The sequence below is a fragment of the Harpia harpyja genome, chromosome 11 (genome assembly GCF_026419915.1).
Source record: "Harpia harpyja isolate bHarHar1 chromosome 11, bHarHar1 primary haplotype, whole genome shotgun sequence".
Taxonomy (NCBI): domain Eukaryota; kingdom Metazoa; phylum Chordata; class Aves; order Accipitriformes; family Accipitridae; genus Harpia; species Harpia harpyja.
This window is the reverse complement of record NC_068950.1, coordinates 9,617,698-9,640,535: the sequence shown is the minus strand read 5'-3', so window position 1 is coordinate 9,640,535 and position 22,838 is coordinate 9,617,698.

Sequence of the window (22,838 nt, the reverse complement as noted above, 5' to 3'; positions counted from 1 at the left end):
TTTATAATGTGTGGGGTTTGCTCCCTGGGATGTGTGTGTCCCCGGGGAGCCGCAGGCTGCTGCTGCTGCTGCTGCTGAGGGGGCTGGAGAGAATAACTGAGACAAGATAGCTGCTGGTGAGCTTTGGCTCGTTATAGAGGGGTCTGCGCCTCCACTGGAAAATGAGTCTCAAATTGAAAAAGACCCATAATGATGATCCTGTGTTACTTTTGCAATCAACTTTTCTGCTCTTTGGTTTTTTTCCTTCCCCAGTGTCTTTTTTTTATTCCTGTAATCACTTTTACCTAAATGGGGTCTGTTTTCCCTAATTCAGCTGTTCTGTTGTGCTGCTTCAATCCCTGGACTTTTCCTTCTGCTCAATGGTGCTGCCTTTAGATTGCCACAGAGGTGAGGGTGACAGGGTGGGACAGCTGAGCAAGGAAGGGGGAATAAGCTCGAGGAGAAGCTAACGACCCAAACCCGCCGCCCAGGCCAATGCCGATGGAGGGAAGAGAAGTGCATAAGGCAGGCAGATAAAAATAAAAACTTCCATCACTTGGAAGAGAGGGTGACTTCTATGGAAACTACCTCATGGGGTTGAGGAGGGTATGACTTAATGGCAAGATGGTAGGATCCTTACCTTCCTATAATAACAACGAGCTGTTGGAGATGCTCGCCCGGGCTGCTGCCTCCCCCCCTCCCTAGCTCAGAGTAGATCCCCTGAGAGCGGTGCTGGGAAAATCCCTTAGTGTAGCTGGAGGGTGGGAGAGATGCCAGCGGAGGGAGCGGGGAGCGTGGTAGCTGGACTGCCCGGGCGGTGCTCAGGGAGGAGGGCGAATGACAGGCTTTCACTTTCCTCCTGCTGTAATTGGCAAGGAGCGATCCCTGGTTGCAGCTCTGGGTGGATGAGCTGTGGCTCGCATCAGGAATACCTTCTGGAGAGAGGGAATTATTTAAAACCGGCTCTTGCCAATAAGGGAGTGTTAATGGTGTGAATCATCTTGGCCTTTAAAGGGATGGACGTACGTACGTCTGGCCCGGGACAGGTGCCAGCCAGAGGCCGGAGGAAGCCCATGGGGCTGGGAGGCGATGGGCAGTGAGAGGCCGGGGCTCACGGGAGGCTCCGGATTTCACTCCGGATGCTTTTGCTCCCTCCTGGCCTGATGCGACCCGGCTTTACCCGCCCGTCCCTCCTCTCCTGGGGCAGGGGAAGGGGAGGAAGGCGCTGCACACTCATTGCTGCAGCATCCTGTGTCAGCGCTCAGGAATCTGGCGAGCTGCTGGGAGGGAGGAGAGGGAGGCAGGCCAGCGCTGCAGGGCTGCACGCCTGCTGGGGCCTCTCCCCCCCCGGGGAGCCGTGGGGAGCTGGGGGGGACCGGTGCAGCCCTGGAGGGGAGGGGGGATGCTTTGCCAAGGGCTAAACCCCAGGGCAGGGTTTTTGGAGGGAGGGAGGGGTGCAGAAGTACTGTGGCGCAGTACTTCTTGCTTAAATGATGGCTCAAAAGGGTGGGTAGCGGCACGTCTGGATTCCCCCACCCCAGCCCTCACGCCGCTGCGGGGCTTGCATCTGTCTCCGATGTACTGTGCTTGCCGGCGATGCTCTGCCAATATATATTCACGGTGGGTGGAGGAAGCCCCCTCCCCGGTCCCCAGCGGGCTGGGGGGTGCTTGCAGGGGAGCGGGGACTTGTCCTCGCCCCTCTCCCCAGGCAGGGACAGGCTTGGTGTTTGCCTGGGCAGGGTACTCCCAGCCCGGGAGGAGCTGCGCAGGCGGAGAGGGAAGGCGGCAAAGTTTGCTGGCAGGGCTGAGCCCGCTGGCGAGGCTCGCAGAAAACCCCAGGGCTTCTTCCAAGGAGCGTCCAAGCGCCTTTGCGAGGCTGGAGGGGGTCAGAGAGAGGGGTTGGCACTGGGAGGGGATGGCTGGCGGGGGAAGAAGCTGGCTGGAAGGTGCCCGGAGCTGCCTTGGCACGGAGGGACCGCAATGGAGGAGAGCTATTCCAGGCCAGCATGGGTCCCGGAGGCAGGGTCAGGGCCAGGCGAGTGCCAGGATGCAGTGACAAACACAAACAACGCCCTTCTCCTGCTCTTCTGGTTGTGATTTCTGCTCCTGACATGCAAACCCTGCAGGGCCCCCCCTCCCCTCCTTCTCCCCAGCTGGGCGAGGGCTGGCCTGGCCACAGTAATGAAATGCAGAGCTGCTTGGGAGAGCAGGGGGGAAAAGGCTCTGTTTGAGGTTTTGTGCCTCTGGTTTCCTCTGGCCCTCTCTCCCAGCGGGGTGATTTATTGGTGATGGAGCCTGGGGAGAGGGGGAGGGAAGGGCTTGGAACTGCAGGCAAATAGTCAGTCATCATGTATTTCCCAAGCACTCATGTGGGGTAGAGAGGAAAACGGGACGAGAGGAAGGTAAACTGCCTGGGCAGGGGCCATAGGGCATCATTTACTGGAGCTGAGCTCTCTGAGCTTGTCCCAGTTGCTCCGAGGTGGTGTTGAGCTCTTTGCACACTGAAGGACTGGCTTTGTGGTAGATGTGCTCACCCTCCATCCCGATTTCCCACCATCCCTCCATCCCAGTTTCCCTGCTGGGCAGGCAGCAGGGTGCTAAGACCTGCCTGTGGGCAGCTGCTCCGCAACTGGCAGTTCTGACCCAGCCCAGCCTGCAGGGCTTGCTTCTCCGGTGCAGGTGGGTGCAGGTGAGGGGGACGGTTCGTCTTTTTTCCCTTTCCTGCAGTCGCGGCCAAGGAAGCCAGCCAGGCCTTTCCCAGGCCGGTGGAGAAGCAGAGGTACCGGGTGCCACTGACCTGTGTTTGGGCACCGGCATAGAGCAGCTGCACTACTGGAGGCACTGCCAGGCTGCAACCTGCCTGGCTGCAGATGCATTTGCTGCCTGCAGCTGCCCCAGCCTTTCCCTTAAGCCAGGCTTTAGGCTCTGCTGCATTGCTCCGGCACCGCCAGCAGCGAGGTCTACCTCCCGTGTGGCATGCTCTGGTGTGCCACCGTGTTGCAGGGTGACCTCCTGCTCGGGAGAAGCAGGCAGGGCTGCCTGTTGTTCATGCTTACTGCTCTGGTTGGGAACGTGTGTGGTTTCCTAGGGGGAAGGTCTCCTCCTCCTCCTCGCCTCTGCTGACAGCGTCTGACCTCAGCTGTCATCCCTGGTGGTGCAGGGGATTAATCTGAGCCTCGGGACAGGTTGAGGCATGTCCAAGGCAGAGGAGAGCTTCATGCGTACAGACACAGAGGAAGGAACAAAAACAATTCCCAGGGAAATACTTTCCTGCTGTTTTTCCTGGCAGCGAGCAGAGCAGGAGGAAAAGACCTCGTTATAAATTACTTGCAGGAGACTTGAGCCCCGGATCCGTTTTCCCTTGGCCTCCAGCACCCCGTGAAGCTCAGTTCCCCACCCCAGACCCACACGGGGAAAGCCACAAAGGGTGCTCGCTCCCCAGCCTGCCGCTCAGCATGCCCGGGCTCCGCTCAGCTGAGGCATCACCTCCCACACCCACTGCCCACCAAGCTCCGGGGTGCACAGAGCCAACTCAGAGCATTTAAAAACCAAGGGGAACCTCCCCACCCCGCAGCTGCAAGACAGGGGCTGCTGGTGGACTCTGCCCTTTGCCTGCTCCGGCCTCGGCCGTCCTCCTCCTCCTCCTGCTGCTGTTTGCTTTGGCAAGCCCTGGGCTTCACCCCGCCAGCAGAGCCCTGGGGCTGTGGGTCAGGCGGAGCAGGAGGGGAAGCCGGAGGCGCGGGGCAGGGGGGGTGCCTGCGGGAAAAGGAGAACAGGGAGGCAAATGGAGAAGTAGATGGCCAGCTGGGCGGATGGGGCACGCTGGCCCTGCCGTGAAGGGCAGGAAGGACGTGGCTTGCTCGGAAATCTGGAGGGTGGGCTGGGAAAGGCAGGAAAGGGGAGTGAGGGCAGGAAGGAGGGAGCGTGTCCCGAGTGGGGTGCAGAGGTGGGAGCCCCAGTACCGCACCAGGTTTGCTCTGTGGGAGTCCCATGGGTGCCTGCTCCCCTTGCCCTGGGGCTGGGGGGGTCTGGCACGCTGCGGTGCCCTGCTCCCTCCCGGAGCAAACAGAAGGATGCAGGCAGCGTGGCGCAGGCAGACAGGCAGCAGCGGCTTCCCCCGTGCCATCCCTTGCGGACCTGGGGTCCCAGCCAGAGTATGGCTGGAGCATCACTAGAAAAGAGGGGAAGGAAGCAGCTGTTTCGACAGTGGGAGGCAAAGAAATCTCCGCTGGCTGTGTCCCGCTCAGTTCCCCAAGTTAACTGCTGCAAACCCAGGCACCGAGCAGCACAGGTGGATGGGCTTTGCCAGCGCACACAGTCGTCCATCCCAGCTCCCTCCATCCCGTGGTGTGCCAGGGGTGGTGGGAGCATGAGGTGATGGAAGGACCAAGCCGGGAGCTGGGACAGGAGGCAGGTTTGCCCCTGCGGTGCGGTGCTGGGGGTACTGAGCATCCCTGCCTTGCGTGGCTGGGCGGAGGGGAGCCGCAGGAGCAGCGCAGTGTTATGTCTCCATGGCAATGGGGCTGCTATTTTTCAAGGCAGGAGGAATTTATGTGTTTTTTCACCCGACACCGGCCCAGGGCAGCGTTTTATGGGAGCCAGAGCGCAACATCAACAAGCAGCCGCAGTCCTGCGGGGACAGGGGACATGCAAGGGGCAATGGGCCACCCTCAGCTCTCTGGGGTGAGGGCGAAACCTCGACCAGAAAACCAGACCCTGATCTCATCCCTGACCCAGGGCTGAGTGCATTGGCAGCCCCCAGGGCAAGAGTGCAGAGTGGGCAGGGGAGGGCAGAGCCCACTTGGGCAGCTGGCTGCTGCCCGTTTGCAGTCCCGCTTGCTCCGGGGGGGAGCGGAGGACCCTGTGGGCTCTTGGCACGGTGGAGGGGTTGGGAGGAGCTGCATCCGGAGGAAAGCATGGCTCCCATGGGAAGGCAGGAGGGACAGAAGGATGGACAGGGGAGGGAAGCGGGGCTTTTCTTCCCTCCTCTGTGGCGCAGTGCGGCTGGCTGGGGAGAGTCGCAAAACTCTCGCTGGTGTTTTCAAGCTGGGATTTACCCTGTGCGGGGCTGGCGAGGCTGCGCTCCCCTTCCTGGCTCCGGCAGTCGGCGAGGGCCGGTGGCAGCACCCATCGGCAAACAGCCCGTACCACTTGCTTAATTGCTGTGAGTGGCGAGTGGCCCTGCTGTGTGGCTTTTGTATTAATGGAAAGCAAATGTCAGAGGGATGTAAACACTGGCCAGGAGCTGGCTAAAAGCCCCACTGGAAATTCACGGTATTGTTCGCCCATCCTTTCTCAGAGCACGGCTCTGTCTATAAAGGGTAGCGCCAGTGAGCCCCTTGCAGGATGAATTTCTCCCTGCCTTAGCCTTGCTGAGGTTTTCCAGGGAGAATTGATTCATTCTGTGTTAAAGAGCCAATTTGCAAGGAGGTGGCCAGGGCCACCATCCCACTCGACCTTGTCCCCTTTTGGCCTGGGCAGTGCCCCGTGCGCTCTGGGCTTGCCAAAATTCCCTCCCTGGAAAGGGCAATGGAGCGAGTGTTTGCCTTCAGCTCAGGAGAGTGTGACATGGTGTCCCTGGTTGGTGGCCACGCAGGGAGGGACCGGCCACTCTGGGTTCAGAGTGGTGGCACGGGGCTGACAGGTGCTGGGAGAACACCAGGAGACGCTTTCTTGGGGCGTCATATCTGAGCAGGAGGGAGGGCTGTTAAACATAAACAGTGACAAGTGGCAGGAGGAAGGAGCCACCTTGCGCATCCCCACAGCCCTCCCTGAGGAATGAGGGCGCAGCTGTAAGGTGGTGTGTGCCATCCGGGGAGCCAAGCACGGAGCCGGCGATGGAGCTGGGCTCTGATCCCAACCCCATCATGGAGGCAAGGTTGGTCCCATCCCAGGTCACCCCAGTGCCTCACACCCCTGGTCACAGCCTCACAGTGGAAGCCCAGCAGTCCTGGTGATGGATGTGTGCTGGAAAAATGTCACCTTCACAGGCTGGCAAAAAAAAAGGGAGGAAAACTGTTACTGTTTTCAAGGCACCTCCTGGCTTTTCCTGGCACAGATGGGTACTTGGGGAGCGCTGGTGATGCCACGGCAGAGCTTGGTGCTGTCCTGGTGGCCAGGACCCTCCAGCTGCACTTGCTGGGTGGGGATGCTGCACTTTCCCATGCTCCACGTTGTGACATGGTGGTCCCCTTCTGCCAGATGGCTTTGGTGATGGGCACCGGGTGGGCTGCTGGCAGAGGATGGGCAAATATGAGCCCGGTCCATGCTGCAGGGCAGGCACACGCTGCCAGAGACGAGGTGTCAGGTAGTGAAGTGGTTTGGGTCCCCCCATGCCACCACCACCAGCTTGGAAGCTGGTGGCAGGGCAGCTCGACTCCCTGGGGGACCTGAGCTGGGAGCCGGCACCATTTTGCACCCATGGCAGCATGACTGCCCCGTCTCTGGAGCTGCAGAGGTCCCAGTGCCACGGCTGGGCAGAGCTGGCCATGTCCTGTCCTTGCAGAGCTTTCCAGGTGGGGAGAAGCTCCCGAGTGCCTGGAGGAGGTGGGGAGGGTGGCTGTGCGCCCAGCCGTGGCTTGCTCTGGTGCTCTTTTCAGAGCGCAGCTTGGAGGGGGGAAGCAGCCGGCATACAAAAGCAGCCGCCACGTCCCCCTGCGGCTCCCTGCCTGCCCGGCCGTGCGTCGCTTCTTGTTAGATCAGGGATGTAGGAGGCTGGAAGTGACCTTGAGAGATGGCGTGCCGCTCTGGCCCTCAAGCGAGCCTGGAGATCGCCTGGCAAGGGACAGGCCAGGCTTCACCCTTGCGGGACTCAAACCCCATGAGATTAAGGGGCTGCCCTACCCCAAACCCCACTGCTTTGGGGACATGGTTGATGTTCAGGGACCTGCTCCTGGGAGGTCTCCAGTTAAGGCAGTGCTACCCAAAACCAGCTGCATCAATGCATGTGTTCAAATAAGGGTTTTTTATGTCTGTAAGGGCTGGTGAGAGGACGTGCTCAGGCCTGGCCAGGCGAGGTGCAATGTGCTGCTACCATTTACTGGAGCTGGTGGCCTGCAACATTGTCCCTACAAGTACCTATACCATGATTCACATCACCTGCTAAAGACCAGCACGAGTACATGTGGAAATAGGAAATCAGGGTGATTTCTTTCTGTCATGCCAGGGGCAGAAGATTCATCCTCCTCTCTCCAGCTCCTCCTCTGCCCTGCGAGTTCCCTGTGGGTGGTAGCCCAACAGGCGCTTATCTCTGGGGACATGTGCTCGGGAACAAGGGCACTGCCCCATCCATCATCAGATGTACTTCAAAGCGCTGGGCTCTGGTGGGAGGAATTGCGGGTGACAGCCCTGTGCCTCCTGAAATGCAGTGGCCAGCTTGTTTTGCAAGTGCATTGGTGCCGAAGGCTGCGTCTGTGCTTCGGGGCCAGCTTTGGTGCTGGTGTCCTCTGGGAAAGTTGGGCTCAGCCCCCACCCAGCCATGGCAAGCACCCTGGGATGCAGCTCACCCAGGAAGAAGAGGCTTCAGGAAGAAAAAAAGGCCACTAATTCCAATGCTGTCACTAACATACAAATATTGCCTTTGGGTGTAATCCTTGGTGACTGTGTCCCGCTGCTGCCTGCTAAACCCTCGGTGAGAAGATGTGGGGAAAAGACACGACCTAACTGGAAGCAGGTTGTAAATGGAGCTCCTCTTCTTTCTTTCCTTGTACAGCAAAGCCCTCTCGTGGAGGTCGGCAGTAGCTTGCCAGAGAAAAGCTGGCTGCTGCTATGTGCTGCTTCTTCCTAGGGAGACCCAGTCCTTTCCCTGGGACACCGTCCCCTGGGGTCCCACGGGCAGTTATTAACAGGGCTGTCCCGTGGCCCCAGCCTGAGAGTATGTGGGACAGACCTGAATCTGCCATCGCACCCCTGAAGTGCCCGTCTGCACGTCAGCTTTGCATGTCTGTGTTTCATCTCGTGGGGATTCTCAGGTTTTTCCAGGGAGCTGCTGAACCTGTTCTCCTGGCTCTATTAGGAGATGCTTGGCACCCCGTGGGGTGGCCCCCATCCCTCAATATGTGCCTTAGAAAATGGGAATGGTTGTGACTTTGGCTTTCCTTATGGGCCGCTGCTTTTAAGGACACCACAAGATACCCCCAGTCTGTAGCATCTGTCACTGGGATCTGTGACGCTGGGATGCTGGGGTGGGACAGCGTGTGCTTGCTCTGGGGCTGGTGCTGCCTGGGTCTGCTCCAGACCCCATACGTATTGCCGTGTCCTCCGCACAGATAATTCCCTGGGGCAGACAGTGGATGGCGTCAACCTACTTTTCTTCTGGAGGTGTAAAGCTCCTTGAGAGAGCTGCCACAGCAGCGAGTGGCGTTGCGTTACTCGGCATGTCCTGGCAGGGCCCCTGTCCTGTCCTCTGGCCCTGGCTGCTAAGCCACCGCTATCCTAAGGTGGCACCTTATTTACTGCAGTGTATCTCGGTTCACCTGGGAGCATCACAGTTAACAGTGGCATGTGTCCCCTGGGCTGCCCACACCAGGTGTGAGCAATGTCCCATCACTCAGCATCTCTGCTCCCTCACCCAGCCTAGGTCACCTGCTTGCAAGAAAGCTGTTTTCCCCAAGGCATACAGCCTTTTGGCTGTTTAAATCCAGTAGAGATGAGCCATTGCTTCACCTGCAAAGCTGGCTAGCTGATGGCAGGGTCCTGAATGGCCTCCCCTGGGCTTTCCACCCACACCCTATACCAAAGGCTATATTTAAGCTGAGCCCAGGGCTTTCTGTTTCTAGCTGGTTTGTCTGGGGTTGCTGGTCTGTCCTGCTCATCTGACGTTCCCCTTGGCCCTACCTGCAGCCTGGTGTTGAAGGCAGGGAGCATCATCAGAATAAAACAGCATCTACTGCCCTGCTTACAGCTGAGGAAACACAGTTCAGGTAAGGTTTGATCCTGCAAAGTGTAGGGTATGGGGCTGGTGGGTTCTGTGCTGAGCCCTGGGGGTCTTTCCCATGTGCTGTGCTGCTTGAGCTGTGGCCCTGTAACTGCTGTGGCATGTGGCACCGATTGTAGAGCAGTGTCCTTTGCCCAGCTATATATAGCATTTAAGTGCCTGGAACAGCAAACAAGTAGCTCTAATGGATTATTTGCATTTTATTTTGAGGCATCGTTTAATGGTCACCCTGCACATACTACTCCTTTGTGAGCCCCCAAGTCCTGGTTTAATTCCAGTCCGAGTAATTGCATCCTGCTGCCATCAATGCCTCCCTCTGCCACAGCCCCCCCTTGCCCTCCCGTAGCCCCTGGAGAAGGGGGTATTTTCCACGTGGGAACCCCTTTGGTGCTGCTGGCAGCAGCTGGGTGCCCTTCTACCCCAATCCTGGCTCCGTTAAGGTGGTGGCTGAGGGGTGCCCTTGTGCTTTGGGGGCACTGATACCTCGTGACTGCTAAAACCCATTGAATCCCCAGGAGCTGGGCTTTTCCTTTGCACTGCCCAAGCATTCGAATCCCTTTGTCCTGACTGAGTTTAATTCCCCACATTGGGTATGTTTAAGTAATTTTCTTGCACTTCTAGCTAAACAAGAGTTGTTATGCTGGTTGCATTTAAATTGTACAGTTGCCACCTCCTCACCTGGGGGCTGATGGCAGGCTCTGTAAATATTTAGTGTTTCTGCTCAACTGACATTGGCCTTTTGGTTTCTCCAGCCCACCTTCTCTGCTGGTGCTTCACATGCCGTGGCCTTGAGCGGGGTGTTAGCAGGGACTTGTCCCTCGGTATCTGCTGGTGGCTCTGGGGGCTGACTTACACCCCATTGAGGGTGATGAGTAAAATATCACTGGTGCATCTGGGAGAAGACTGGGTGCATTTGTGTACCTCTGTGTGTGTGAGGAGCAAAGCAATCCACGGTCTTGCTGCAACAGTGAGCAAGAGCAGGTGATTTTTGCACCTGGGTTCTTGGGTAAGGCTTTGGTGGTCTGGTGAGGTTGGTTTCTGGTGGGCTGTGGAGGGGGAGCAGGGCTGTCCATGAGCTCCTGTGGAGCATCCCCTGTACCCGCCACAGGCATTTTTTGCTCAGCTCCTGGATGCTGTGTGCCTGGTGATGTCCCCTCACCCTGCAGAGCTGGGATGTGTGTCCTCTGTGACCAAGCCGGCAGATGGGGCTCCTGCCCACGACGAGCTGCTCCGGAGGAGGCTGGAGAGCTGGGTATCCCTGGGCAGGCAGTGCTGGCGGTGACCCAGGGCTGCTTATTGGCCCCAGTCCCTTGTAAAGGATTTTTGGTCCATCGCACAGGCTTTTTTTTGCCTCCTAATTATCTCACAACAGCTGAACTCAACATTTCCTCAAGGCTTTCCTTGCAGTGCTGAGCCTGGTCACACACATGGCCATTTGGAGTGAAGGAGTCCTTGACCTCTGCTCAACTTCACCTCCCACTGCCTGGCCCAAACCCACCCTCTGAGCTGCTCCTAGCCATGCAGCGGGGAGGATTTGGGGCGAGAGAGTATCTGGAGGACCCTTTCGCCTTGGTGGGGGGGAGGTCCTCGTGGTAGAGTTGCACTGTGCAGGATTTATGCAGTGAGTTGTCAGGTGTCACTGCTGTTGGGTGGGTGTCTCCACCCTTGGCAGTGTCGTTGGCCCTTTCTGCTGGGTTGGAGGCTGAGCTCTGGGGAGGACCATGTCAGAGAGGCACGCTGCTCTGCTAGGCAGGCTCTGCCCTGCCAGCACTGGGTTTGCTATCTGTTTGGCATCTTTTCCTTGCCCTTTTTTTAAAGTAAAGGTGGTCTGCAGCCAGGCACTTGGGATGGAGCGGTGCAAGGTATTGTCCTTGCTCCATGAAGACTTCAGGTCAGGAGGACCCTCTGGCTGAATGCTCATGCCCCATGATGTCCCCTCTGCTCCTGCTGTGCCTGAGCACCCTTGCGCCGCTCTCCTGCCTGTAGCCATATGGGATGTCCCACCAGCAGCAGCTACCTGGCATCTTGCCTGGTATTAGACGTACCCAAAGTCATCTCCTGGTGCCATGCTCTCAGACCTGTCTCTTTGCAATCCAGGAGCCTGGCTGCTCCAGGGTATCCCTGCTTCTCTCCCCTCTGGACCCTGGCACCCTCCCACCCCTCGCCAGCTGTTCCTCTGTGAGCACCCAGATGCAGCATTCATTTTAATTCTTCAGCAACATCTCTGCTTTTGATCGATAAACTACCCTTTGCCATCTCCAAAGTAATAAAAGAAAAACCTCATGGGCGTAGAATGAGTTGATTGAAATTAATGATTTTCTTGTTGTCTTGCTTGAGCTGTAAAACAGTCTCTTCCAGCTGCTGTTACTCCTGGCTCCTTGCTGCTCTTGTCCTGCTCTGCAGGTCCCCAGGGAGCTCTCTGCTCCAAGGGACTTGATGTCTTGAGGAACAGCCTGGGGCATCTGGGTCAGGGACCTGGGGCCACCAGACAGCTGGGAGATGGTTGTTAGCATCATTGCCTGCTGTGCTGTCTGGAAGAAGCTGCTGACCTCAGTTATCATCTTGGAGAGGGATCAGGAGTGCTATATATCCCATCTTACATGCTTCTTGTTGGGAGGTGGAGGAGGCTACCTTGCCAGGTCCTCCTTGCCAGGTCCTCTCCCCCCTGGGCCATGCTGCTGGAGATTCCTTCTGTCATCAGCTTACCTGCTGGGTGCTTTCTGGGGTGGGGGAAGAGGAGGTCTGGGGGTCACTGAGGCTGGTTTGCTATAAAATCACCAGTGACCCAGAGAGGGTGTGTGGGAATTACTTGGGTTTGGACTCTGATGTGAGATCTAAGGGGCTTCAGCTGGAAGCAGCAGGTTCAGATACACAAGCTGTGTGGAATGGTGGTAAGCAGGGGGACTCCTTGCTGCAGGGTGCTGTGGATGCTTAAAAAAAAAAAACTGACCTCAAGGTGTGGTAAAAGTCTGGAAAGAAAAGACTATGGAGGGCTATTAAATAAAAGTTAACCCCCTGCTGAGACTCAGAGAGCATTTTGGGGAAGCATCACTGCATGCTTGCTCTGTTCTCATCCATGTCTCTAAGCATTTGCTGCTGGCCATGGCAGGAGGTGGGGTGGTGGGTTAGATTTGGTCTGCACAGCCCAGCTGTCCTTCTGGGTCTGAGGATGTCGGACTGCCTGCTCTCAGCCCATGCTTCTAGCATTGATTTTGAGCTTGATAGGAGCTTGTCTTTGTGCTCTGACACAATGTTTGCAGGCTCTGAGAGCTGGGAGGGTCATCAGAGGCGATGGCATTGCCCCACACTGGGCTGAGGAGGCTGGGGACTGTCTTGCTGATTCTGCAAGTTTAAGAAGCAACTCTTCATTTTCATTAGCTAGATGTGGGTTAAAGGCTCCTGGTGATGACAGCATGATTAGGCATATTAAAGGAGGTTTATGCCTTTCTGAAGCATAGGGGATGGGAGGGAGAGAGCAATGGGCTCTGGGAGGCAGTGGGTCACTAGCCCATCTGTTTTTCCTCCTGAGCAATTCTCCTTGCTGGCAGCAGTTGCAGTGGATTTGAGCAGTCATTTTTCCCAGCTGCTGGGGATGACATGCACTGCCTTGCATGGTGAACTCAGGGACTCCCTCCAAAAATATCTGGGAAGATCTACTTTCCTCATGCCTGGCAGTGCTCGGGGTCTGAGCTGGGACAGGCTGCTTGTGGAGCTCCTCAGGAATGCTGAGTGGTGGCAGGTTTGGGGTTTGCCTGACGATCGCCCTGGAAATAAAAGGTGGCTGAGAGGGACTGAGCAGCTCTGCCAGCCCCCAAATGTGAGTCTGAGGGAAGAGGACCTGTGCAATAGGTCTCCCTGTTCTCAAGCTGCTGTTAGTTGTCCTCTGAGATGGTCAACGTGGGGCTGTATGGCTGGGTAGATAAGCCAGCAGCAGTAGGTTTTAGCCAGGAAAGGCAACCCCTACTTCTTTATGCCAGCCCTGCGAAGAAAGGCTGCATTTAGCAGTTTTCCTGCCTCCCTCTGTGCTCCCCAGCCATAAGTGAGCAGAGAGCTGCTGGAGCAGGAACCAGATTGCCCTGTGAGGGCAATTTTAGGTACTTTTTTCTGATGTTGCTTTTTTTGACACGTGGCTATTCAGAGATCTTGTCCAAGTACTTGCCAGGGTGGCATCCCAGCCCACAAGTCCTCTGGAGAGCAGTCCTGTGCTGGGCATGGTCTCTGGTGGTGAGAGAAATCAAACATGCACGGACTGGGAACACTGGTGTTGGACTGGGAGTGCAGTGTGATGAGCAGGCTCGTCACCTGGGAGGCCATTTTAGAATGCAGACCTCCTGCTTGCAGGCACGATAAGGTTCACTTGCACTGCAGGGTGGTGGAAATGGCTTCAGAGTCAGCATAGCTATAAAGAAAGGTGGAAATAAAGAGCAAGGCTTGGTTTTTCCTTGTCTCAGAATGTTTCATGTGCTGTAAGTGGACATCATGACCTTCCCTGGCTGGGAGGGACCCCGCTCCAAGGCTTGTCCCCATGTCACACCTTGGCCATGCCTGCTCACAGCCTGGCTCTCGGGGTGACTCATGATACCAAGTGCAGTTACTGGAGCACAAAAGAGTTGCTACATCCTCTTGCTTTCTCTCTGTTCTGACAAAAGAGCACCCAGCCCGTGCCTGGGCAGCAGCTCTCTGGTGGACACCCCTGTGGAAAGCCACTAGGAAGGACCACCCTGGGGGATGTTTTTTCCCACCCCCAGCCAGCATGGATGCTCTTCACTGTGCTTGTCACTGTTGTTTTGTTTGCAGCTCCCTCGAGTCCTTGCTCTCAGTTAGCTGTGTGGTGATGAGTCCCACAGGTTAATTGCGTATTGTATCTAAAAAACAAAAGACAAGATCTGTCTATTGTTCTAAGCTCATTGTGCTTTGGTATGAATTCAGGGCTGTTGTTTTCATTGGCTTTTGTTGCAATGGAGACAGCAGAACCACTCTGAGCTCCCTACCTCTCATCCCAGTCCCTGTTCTTTTCAGTCCCACAATGGCTGGGAGCTCTGCAGTCACCTGTTGGCCTGATGCCCTGCTCTGCTCCTGTCCCCCATGGAGCTGGGATAAGTGGTATGGCAGTCCTACCTACAGCCGAGGCTTCCCCAAGCACCAGTTGAGCCCTGCTGGAGCTGATCCCACCGCAGCATCTCCCAGGCAGCAACCTGCAGAGCCCAGTGCTGTGCTTTTGCTGCGTGCTGCTCCAGGGACCTCTGCAGCGCTTTTGGTGATGGCACTGAGGCCTCCTCCATCTTCTCTCCAAGCAGCTGCAATAATACACATAGTGCCCAGCAATGTGTGAATCGGTTGCTGCCTTGGCCAGAGGACTTTGGTTCTCTGTCAATGAGATGTCACCTGCTCTTACCCTGCTCACATACCTGGTGTGGGCTCTGTGGTCCCAGCCACAGCTGTTCCTCTTGTTCCCCTACAACCACAGCTCTGGGCTCTTAATGCCACCAGATGCTTAGGCTGGTCTCTGGTGCTGAATTTTGGGTGTGCTGATTGTCTGTCACTTATTCCTGTTTTGTACTGGATGTCCTCATTGGTTTCTGATGGATGAATTTAGTTTATGGCTTAGGAGGCTGCTGATTTGGTTTTCTTAACCTCTTTTTGGGGGAGTTTTGGGCTGAAGCATTAGACAAATTCAGATAAATTGCAATATTCTGTCTCTTTCTTGGAATTCTTGCTGTAAACTACCTGTAGCTTGGGGAAACACTTCCAATGCAGAAGGCCGCCTGGTATATATCTTGTGGGTTCTCCTAAGGTCTTGTAAAATCCTACTTTTATGATTAAATCTGCTGTCATCGCTGTAACGAAGCTGTCTGTTCTGCAGTTACTTGGACCTTTCTTAAAGATGGAGGTGATGCCTGCTATGACATGATCTTTTGGTGCCATGGTGTGAACCCCCTTTGTAACTGGGAATTTGGATATTTTTTTTTACATGGCTATCTATGGATCAGGGCAGAAATTATTTTGCTTGGCATCTGAGGCATGGGAAGCCTGCAGAATGCCTCATGATGGGCATGGGAGGAGCTGGGGGAGCACATGTTTGGGGGGGTGGATGAAAATTCAGGTTACATCAATTTAGTCTTCCCTGAGCTGACAAAACAGTTTTCCCCATTAGAAAATTGCAGTGCTTCAATGCTCAGCTGTCTCAGATGGCAAATCAAAGGTGGTTATTCAGCATGGAAATATTAAGTTGCATTTTGGAGTGTTCCCAGAGTTGAAAACATTGCACTCCCAGATGCATTGAAGTGACCTGAAATGCTGGACCTGAGAAAGCACAGCCCAAAGCTGTATCTCCCCTGGCAGCACAGTTGGTGTGAGGGAGGTTTATCTGGTGGCTTGTCCCTGCTCTCTCCCTGGGTGATGCTGTGGCAGAGAAACGCCTCTTCATTTGCCATCACAAACCTTTAGTGCCCTTTTAGGTTTGCACTGAAGACCCCCAGGCAAGTAATAAATATGGCCCTGGTGGTACCTAAGGCAGTATCTGCTATCCAGATGAGGAGTGGTCTGTCTCTCCTGGGTTCCTGCATCCTTGGAGTGGTCTTGGTCCCTCATAACCCAAAAGAGCTTTGCAACCTTGATGCTTCATTTTGCCCCCAGAGCCTGGCTTAGGGCTTTTGCAAGCTCTGTCTTGCTCTGCACCCTTTCCCTTGACAGGAGAGTGAGGAGGGACAGCCCAGGAGTCCCAAAGCAGGAGGAAAAGCTGGTGCCGAAGCCTTCCCGCACTGTGCTATATCCCCAGTGTGTGGGCAGAGGCTTTTAATGGGATTTTGGGTGGTGATGGCTGCATCCATCTGCCTTTCAGATGTGGCAAGATGTCCTTTCACTGTCTGTGCCTGCCAGGCTTTCAGCTGCTTTGGGGTGTCCCGCTTGGCTCATTTCTCTGGCAGCATCTCCTTGCAGGGAGTAATTAGCTCTACACTGGAGCAGTCGATATTGCAGCCGAGGTAAATGGAGGGGAGCATGGTGCTGCCATGTGCCATCGGGGTGGGGGGGATGAGACCCCCCTGGGGCTGGCTGAGCTAACCCTCTCTGCTGGTCGTAATTACAGGCTGGTCTGGCAGGAGACCCTGCGGGCAGGATTGCTCCCAGGGTGGAGGAGATGGCAGGAGAGCCATAGCTTTCTTTGCAAACGAGCCCCTTTGGGGGTCTGAAGAAGCTGTCCTTTGCTGTGCTGGCGATGCCCTGGTCCCAGGCTGGGGGTGAGCTGGCAGAGTGAAATGGCCTTTTGGGGCTTGAAAGATACTTTTCCCAAAGCAATGGGCTGTCTGGTGCCCTTGGTGGCTCATGGCAGCTGGAGTGGCTGTGCCCAGCCTCATCCAGGGAGGGCCGTGATGTGCTGAGAGGCCCCGGGGTGCCTGTGCACCCACTCTCCAGGAACATGGGTCTGGAAAGCTGCTTGTAGAGTCATGGGCTATGTATAAAAGATAGAGAGAGCCCCAGGCTGCACCAGGAGAGGCAGGGCAAGGTCTGAGTTGGGGCTGTAGCTGCCTCGTGGGAGCAGGGGGGCTCTGGCTCCTACTAAAGTCACCCAAGGGGTTTGTTTTGCCGTGTGATGGAGAAATGGTCTTGGAAGCATTGGCACAGCTCTGTTGCTGTCAGCTGAAAATAAGGAGAGAAAAAGTACCCCCCTCGGTGCTCATTGCAGAGAGGGAAGGAAAAGGAAATGAATGTTCTCCCTGGGCTTTTTCTGAGGGGATAAGAGAAACAACAGGAGCAGGAAAAGCCAGGAGAGGAAGTGATTCATATGTTTAATTCACCCTTCGGTTGCTATTATCACTCTTTGAATGCTGCCACGTTGCACAAATAGAGGCCCCAGCTGAGATCAGTGCCCCACACATGGAGCTGTTGCTTGGCCTGGAGTGGGAGGTGCAGTGAGGAGGGTGATGAGCATCCTGCATCTGCAGGGAAACCAAATCATGGGGTGGGGAAATAGCTCTGCTGGCTGATTAGACTCTGCACTGAGCTTCCCTCCTTGTTTCTTTAAAGAAATGGGCAATGAAGAGGGGCAGGGCAGGGAGGTTATTCCCCAGGGGACATGATAAAAATTGCCTGGTATAAATCACTCTCCATCCCTGGATATTTCTGCTATGTTTGGGGCCATCCTTGGCTCTTTCCAGCACATCAGTTGGGCCCACGACAAACACCTGGGTTGTCTGTTGCCCTAAACCTCAAAGGTTTGTGTTTCAGCGCTCTAGCAGTTGTAGCCAAGGTCCCCCCAGGCTGGTTAGCTGGGAGCTTGCCTGGCAGCAGGAGAGCAGCTGCACCCCAGCTATGTAACTGCAGACTTCAGAGCAAGAGAAATGAATGATGTGCTCTTCATAACTCCAATATGGGGCACTGGGGGAAAGGGATGGAGCTCAAAACCCCCCCTCAAGGCAATGCCTTGTGGGGCAAGTGTTCATTTAACCATCTGCTCTCTGTGCTGAACTTGTTTCCCGTTGAGGAGAGCCGGCAAGAAATTAAAGGCATTTGTCTCCTGCAGACAGCAAGCGATGTCCTTTTGTGGCAGCAGGCTGGAGGTGGGTTGTGCTGGGGTCTGGGGACAGAAAACCCCCAAGCGGGGCTGAAGCCCTGGGCATGTCCTGACATGGGGTGGCTGTAATGCTTTGGAGCTGGTGGGGCTCAGCAGGCAGTTTTACAGTAAGGGGGTGTGTGCATGTAATGAAATGGAAGTTTTGAGATCAATCTTGTGCAAAACATGTATAGCAGAGCGTATTCATCAAGACAGTGCGAAGAGGTTTTTCTTTTTTTTTTTTTAAGTAGGAAACAGTATTTCCTTTTAAAGGAGCTTGTAACTGCCTCCTAGATATGCCTTTTGTGCTTAGCCTGGGTTGCCGTATGTCCCTCTGCAAGGCTGGGGCTAGCCAGCAAAATCCCCAAGAGGTGTAGTGCAGACAGGTGACTCTCACTCAGAAGATCAAAACTTGTTACAGGCTCTAACAGGTGCCCAGGTGCAAGTAGGAGAGAAATGTGGGCACTTACAAGGTAACAATTTTGTCTCTGGTCTGTAGAATGACAAAAAAAGATGTTACTGAGGTTACTGGTGGCAATGAGCCCTGCTGTCCCCAAGAATAGGGATCTAGTGCTCATTCCTGAGCCCTGCATCCAGTGCATCCACCCTGGAGAATAGCCAGAGAGGAGAAGCTGGTCCAGGCTCCTGCAGCCCAAGGGGGAGCAAATGCAGCCCAGCACTGGAGGGGTTTGAGGGAAAACCACCTCCCCATGGGCCCAGCAAAACCTTTAATGGGATCCAGCGGACCATGATATCAAATCTTGCTTAGCAGACATGCTGTTCTGATTAGCGTCAGCATTGTATAGTCCATCCTAAATAAGGATATAATTTGCAGCTATCTGGGCTGGGATTAAGTGGATGATCTCTCTGAATACAGGGACCGATGGGATCACCAAGTGGCTGTTGCTTGTGCCAGCCTGTGCTGCTTGGGTACCGTCAGCCCTGTGTTTGTAGGTGCTCATCTAGCCAGGGTTTTTGAACAGTTTCCCAGCAACAGTTTCCTCAGCTCCTTGCTGCCTTCAGCTGAAACTGCCCAAATGTGAGCTGCAAGGGAAGGTGTGGGGGGAGAAACAGGCAGTGGAGCAAACTGGCTGAATCTTCTGAAATCCCGGGATTAAAAGCTGAAGCTTCTCACTGCCTTCCTCAGAGCAATGCCATCGGCTTTTTTTTTTTTTTTTTGACAGCTCTCTCAATCTGATGGGTGTTTTCTGCTGTTTCTTTGGCTACCAGCTTCTCCTTCCCTCTGCGTGCTTGCATTACCCATGGGAGAGCTATTTCCATACGAGGTGGTGCAGGCAGCCCTGGGCATTTCCTCTAAGGTGAGACCCAGGGGAAATACGGAGAAGCTTTCTGAAGTCCTGCCCAGCTGAGGTGGGTTGGGATGAGTCCAGCAGGTCTTGCAGCCCAGTTGGCTGAAGAAGGCAGAAAGAGGCCAGAGTGGAGAGACCCAGCTGGGCTCAGCTCTTGAGAGCGATTTCTTTTCCCCTTGTTCCATTGCTTCATCCAGGTCTGAATTTCTAGATTTTAAAAATAGTACAGTAATTCCTGCTCGCCATCAGCTGAGTAACAGGCTGTGCTCAAAGCTGATACTTGTAGGTACCCATCGTTTCTGTATTTCCCCTGCCCTCTTAAAACCTTCATTCTTCATGTAGTCTTGGGACCACAGATGCCCCTTAGGCACAGTCAGCTTTAAATCTGGATTTCATCACACCAGACATGTCCTGGAGTAGCATGTATCTGTTAGCCCTGCCTGGGGGGAGTTCAGTGCCTGTGCGCAAGATTGCCCTGATAGCACATCCCAGCATCCTGCTGGCCACTGGGAAATGCTTGGGACCTGGCCTGGCATACTGGCCACTAGCTGAGGAAAGCTGGGATGCCTTTCTATGTGCTGTTCCAGCTGCAGGTTGATGCTTTTTCTAGTGGTTACCAGCTTGCCTTGGATTTAGCTGAATGGTCTGGATATGAAGTTCCTCAAAGCCCCCTTGAAATCTCATTTCTACTGACAGACACACTGGGAGAACTGTATTAAACCTGATAAGAGCTGTCTCGGAGATCCTAGCTTTCATAAATACAGTAGCTGACAGCTGCTTCTGTAATGCTTTAACACCCATTGTAAATAGCTCCAGCAAGCAGAAGGATAAGAGAGATGTATAATAGCTGTGGTTTAGGCTATGTGCTGGTTTAATGTGAGCGGCTTGGGGATTAGATGGAAGCACTGGGAACAATGGCTATGGCTCTGCAGGCAGCTCTGGGAGTGCTGCCTGCTTAGGCTGCTGCAGATCCTTGCCCATCACTCCCCTCCCCGCTCCTGTCTGCTGGGTGACCAAACCCACCCCCTGCTCCAGCACCCTGGTCCCCAGGCAGTGCTGCATGCCTAGGACAGAGACAGCAGGCAGGCTTTGTGTGTTTATGGAGCCTGTGTCTGATTTGCCTAAAGTCAGGGTCCTTAGGGCCAAAATGTGAATTTCTCTCTGGGCAGGGGTGGGAATGCAGTGCAGATTTTGCAAGATACCTCTCTAAGAGGTAGTATGTGAATGTGCATCCACAAAAGCCCTGACTGTCCCACCAGGAGTGCAATGGGAAGAGAGAAGGTCTGTTTGGTGTAGAGGAGAGACTGCTTGGTGACTGGGATTGAGATGAGCTGCATCAGGAGGAGAGAGATGCCAAAACTATTCAGCATTGCAAGCTATTTCCCTGTTGCACATACACGTCTCTGGGTGCCTCCTGCAGTGAGAAGCCTTCCCTGCCCGCTGGCAGGAGAATCCCATTTGGATCTGTTTAGACATTATTTTGCTAATATTGTTGTTTATCACGTGTTGGAGCTGTGCCTCAAAGCCTGAGCAGCCCTGAAGGGTGCTGGCTGCCTGGCGTGGTGCATGCCTCTGTGTTCCCTGGGCAGGATCAGCCCCCATGAAAGCATTGCTGGGGGTCCCTGGGGAGAGCCATCGCCTGCTCTCGGCTTTGCTCAGAGGGTCTTTAGCTTTCTTGGTGTCTTCATATAAATCTGGGACAGGCTGGCAGTGTGGGGGTTATCTAAGGACCTGGCATGATGTGGGTATAGTTACCCCCACTGTGGTGTTAAGGTCATTTTGCAGCCCTGTGGCTTCAAATCCGTGGGTAGTGTTTGGGGCCAGAGCCTGTGGGGTGAGCCAGTGTCTCTCGGCAAATCCCTTGGTTAAAGGCTCGGAAAATAAAATTCAGTTTGTTTCTGGATATCAAAGTGGGTGGAAAGGATGCTGTGTGCTAAATCTCTCCTGATCAAAGTATGTGAATGAGGCTTGAGCTGCCAAGCCCCAGGACATCCCAAATGAGTTGATTGGGCACAGCCTGTGAAAATTCCTGGGGCTTGGGTGGATGTATTTGGGATGGCTGTTGTGTGGCTTTTGAGCTTCATGTGGTTCCCTGGTCTGGAAGTTGGAGTGAGGATCAGACTGTGCCTGCTGCTTCTGCTTAGTCTAGGGCTAGAAAAAATGGGGGGGATGAAGGCAGATTGGGCAACCTGCAGCATCTGCCATCCTGCTTTTGCTGTGGGCTGGGTGCTGCCACGGGCCACAAGAGGCCCTGTTCATTCTCTGCTACCTACAAACTTAGTTCAGAGAAGGCAGAACTGTTAAATGTTGACTTTTTTGAGATAAAACCAGATTTAATTCATAACAGATTACAACAAACTTGCTGCTTACTGCAACTGCAGAAGATGCTGAACCCCCCTTCATCTGCTGAAGGCAGATGTTTTATGAGGGCAGGTACGTATAATGTTGAGTCAAGAGTTTCAGCAGGACTGGCTGAGGGCTTCTGTTAGTGGTGGTTGACACCATGCGAATTTTGGGGACAGTAAGGATTGCAATGCTTGCCTTATGCACCAGGTGACAGAGGCATGTCAACCTCTGAACATCAAACTTGGTTGAAGAAAGGCTGAATGGTTGAGTCTTGTCTTGCCCATGGACTGAAGGAAGGTGTAACTTGCTTCAATTGACGGGTGGTCATAGAAAATGGGCCATAATGAGCTAACTTGGTGTTGTTCATAACATCAGGAAGATAATACTTAAAAGCAATGATTTAGGAGTTATGCTTGACTTGAATAGGAATGATATTAGTGGAACTTGAAGTGGGTAAAAAGTTTTCTGGTTCCCTTCAGTGTTACTCTAAGTGGAGAAGCATGAGAAAGTGGTGTGTTTTTGGAGGCATCTCAGACTCACCCTAAGCTGTGCTTGTTAATAATATTTTTAGTAATGTGAAAGACAACAAAGCTGTTGGTGGAGGTCTGCAGCTGACAGAGTAGCAGTATGTAATGAAGAGGACAGGAGACTGAACTGCTGCTGCTGAGTGCTTGGTAACCTGGACCCCTTTCTGTGCAGTACTTGGGGTGGGGAAGCAGTGGTCTGGAGAAGAGTAGGGGCTGCTTTGGAAAATCCACCAAGCCCTGGAAGAAACCTACCTGGGTGAGCCCTGGAGTTGGGGAGGAGCAGCCGGTGGGTGTTGAGGAATTTTGCTACTGCTTTTATTTATTATCTTGGAATAACATGCCCCATTCTGGTCTGCAGTCAGGGGGATGCTGAGAAGTTAGCTTGGAGTGAATTCAAAAGCAGAATTAAAGGTTTGTTGGGGAAAAGTGCCACACAGCCAGGGACCTGGTATATTTGGACTGCCACGGGGAGGTGACTTGATGTCCAGCTCCTAAATGCTTGTAGCAACCCTAGGGTGAGGACTTGCCCATCCTGCCCAAGCGTGAGGAGGATGGCGTGCTTTTTGGAGGAGATCGGAAGATGCCATCCAGATGATGGACCCAGGGACAGTGCTGCTGGGCTGCCCACCGAGGGACTCTGGCCTTGTTGTGCCTCTCTCCAAACCTTCCTGATCAGCTGCAACTTTTGGATACGGAGCAGGGGTGGATCTGGGGAGGTACCTCGGCTGGGGCGTTGCTGTAGGCACAAGCTGTGGGATCAGGTGAGGAGGTAACTGGGCAGTGCAGCAGGAGCATCCTTGGTCTGGTCCAGCAGTGACACCCCAGGGCACTTGTTTGGGTTGGCTTTCCCCTATGTGTGGACACCAAAGAGCTTTGCAAACACAGGCTATTGCAAGGAGCTAATTGATTTTCCATCATATCCTCGGGTCTTTTTGCAAGCAAAATGACTAAAATGCAGCCACAGGCTTCCCAATAAACAATGAGCAGTTGGTTTCACATGGCTCCCTGTCAAAAATCCCAAACTGGAAAGGCAGGAAAACAAACAATCAGATCAGAAAGAAATGGTTTTTTGGCACCGGTTCCTTCCGTGTTGACTGGGCTGTGAGACAGACCCTGAGAAATGGCTCAGATTTTAGTCAAACAGCTCAGACACGAGTAAGAGGGAGGGAAAAAAATGGATAAAAATGTGT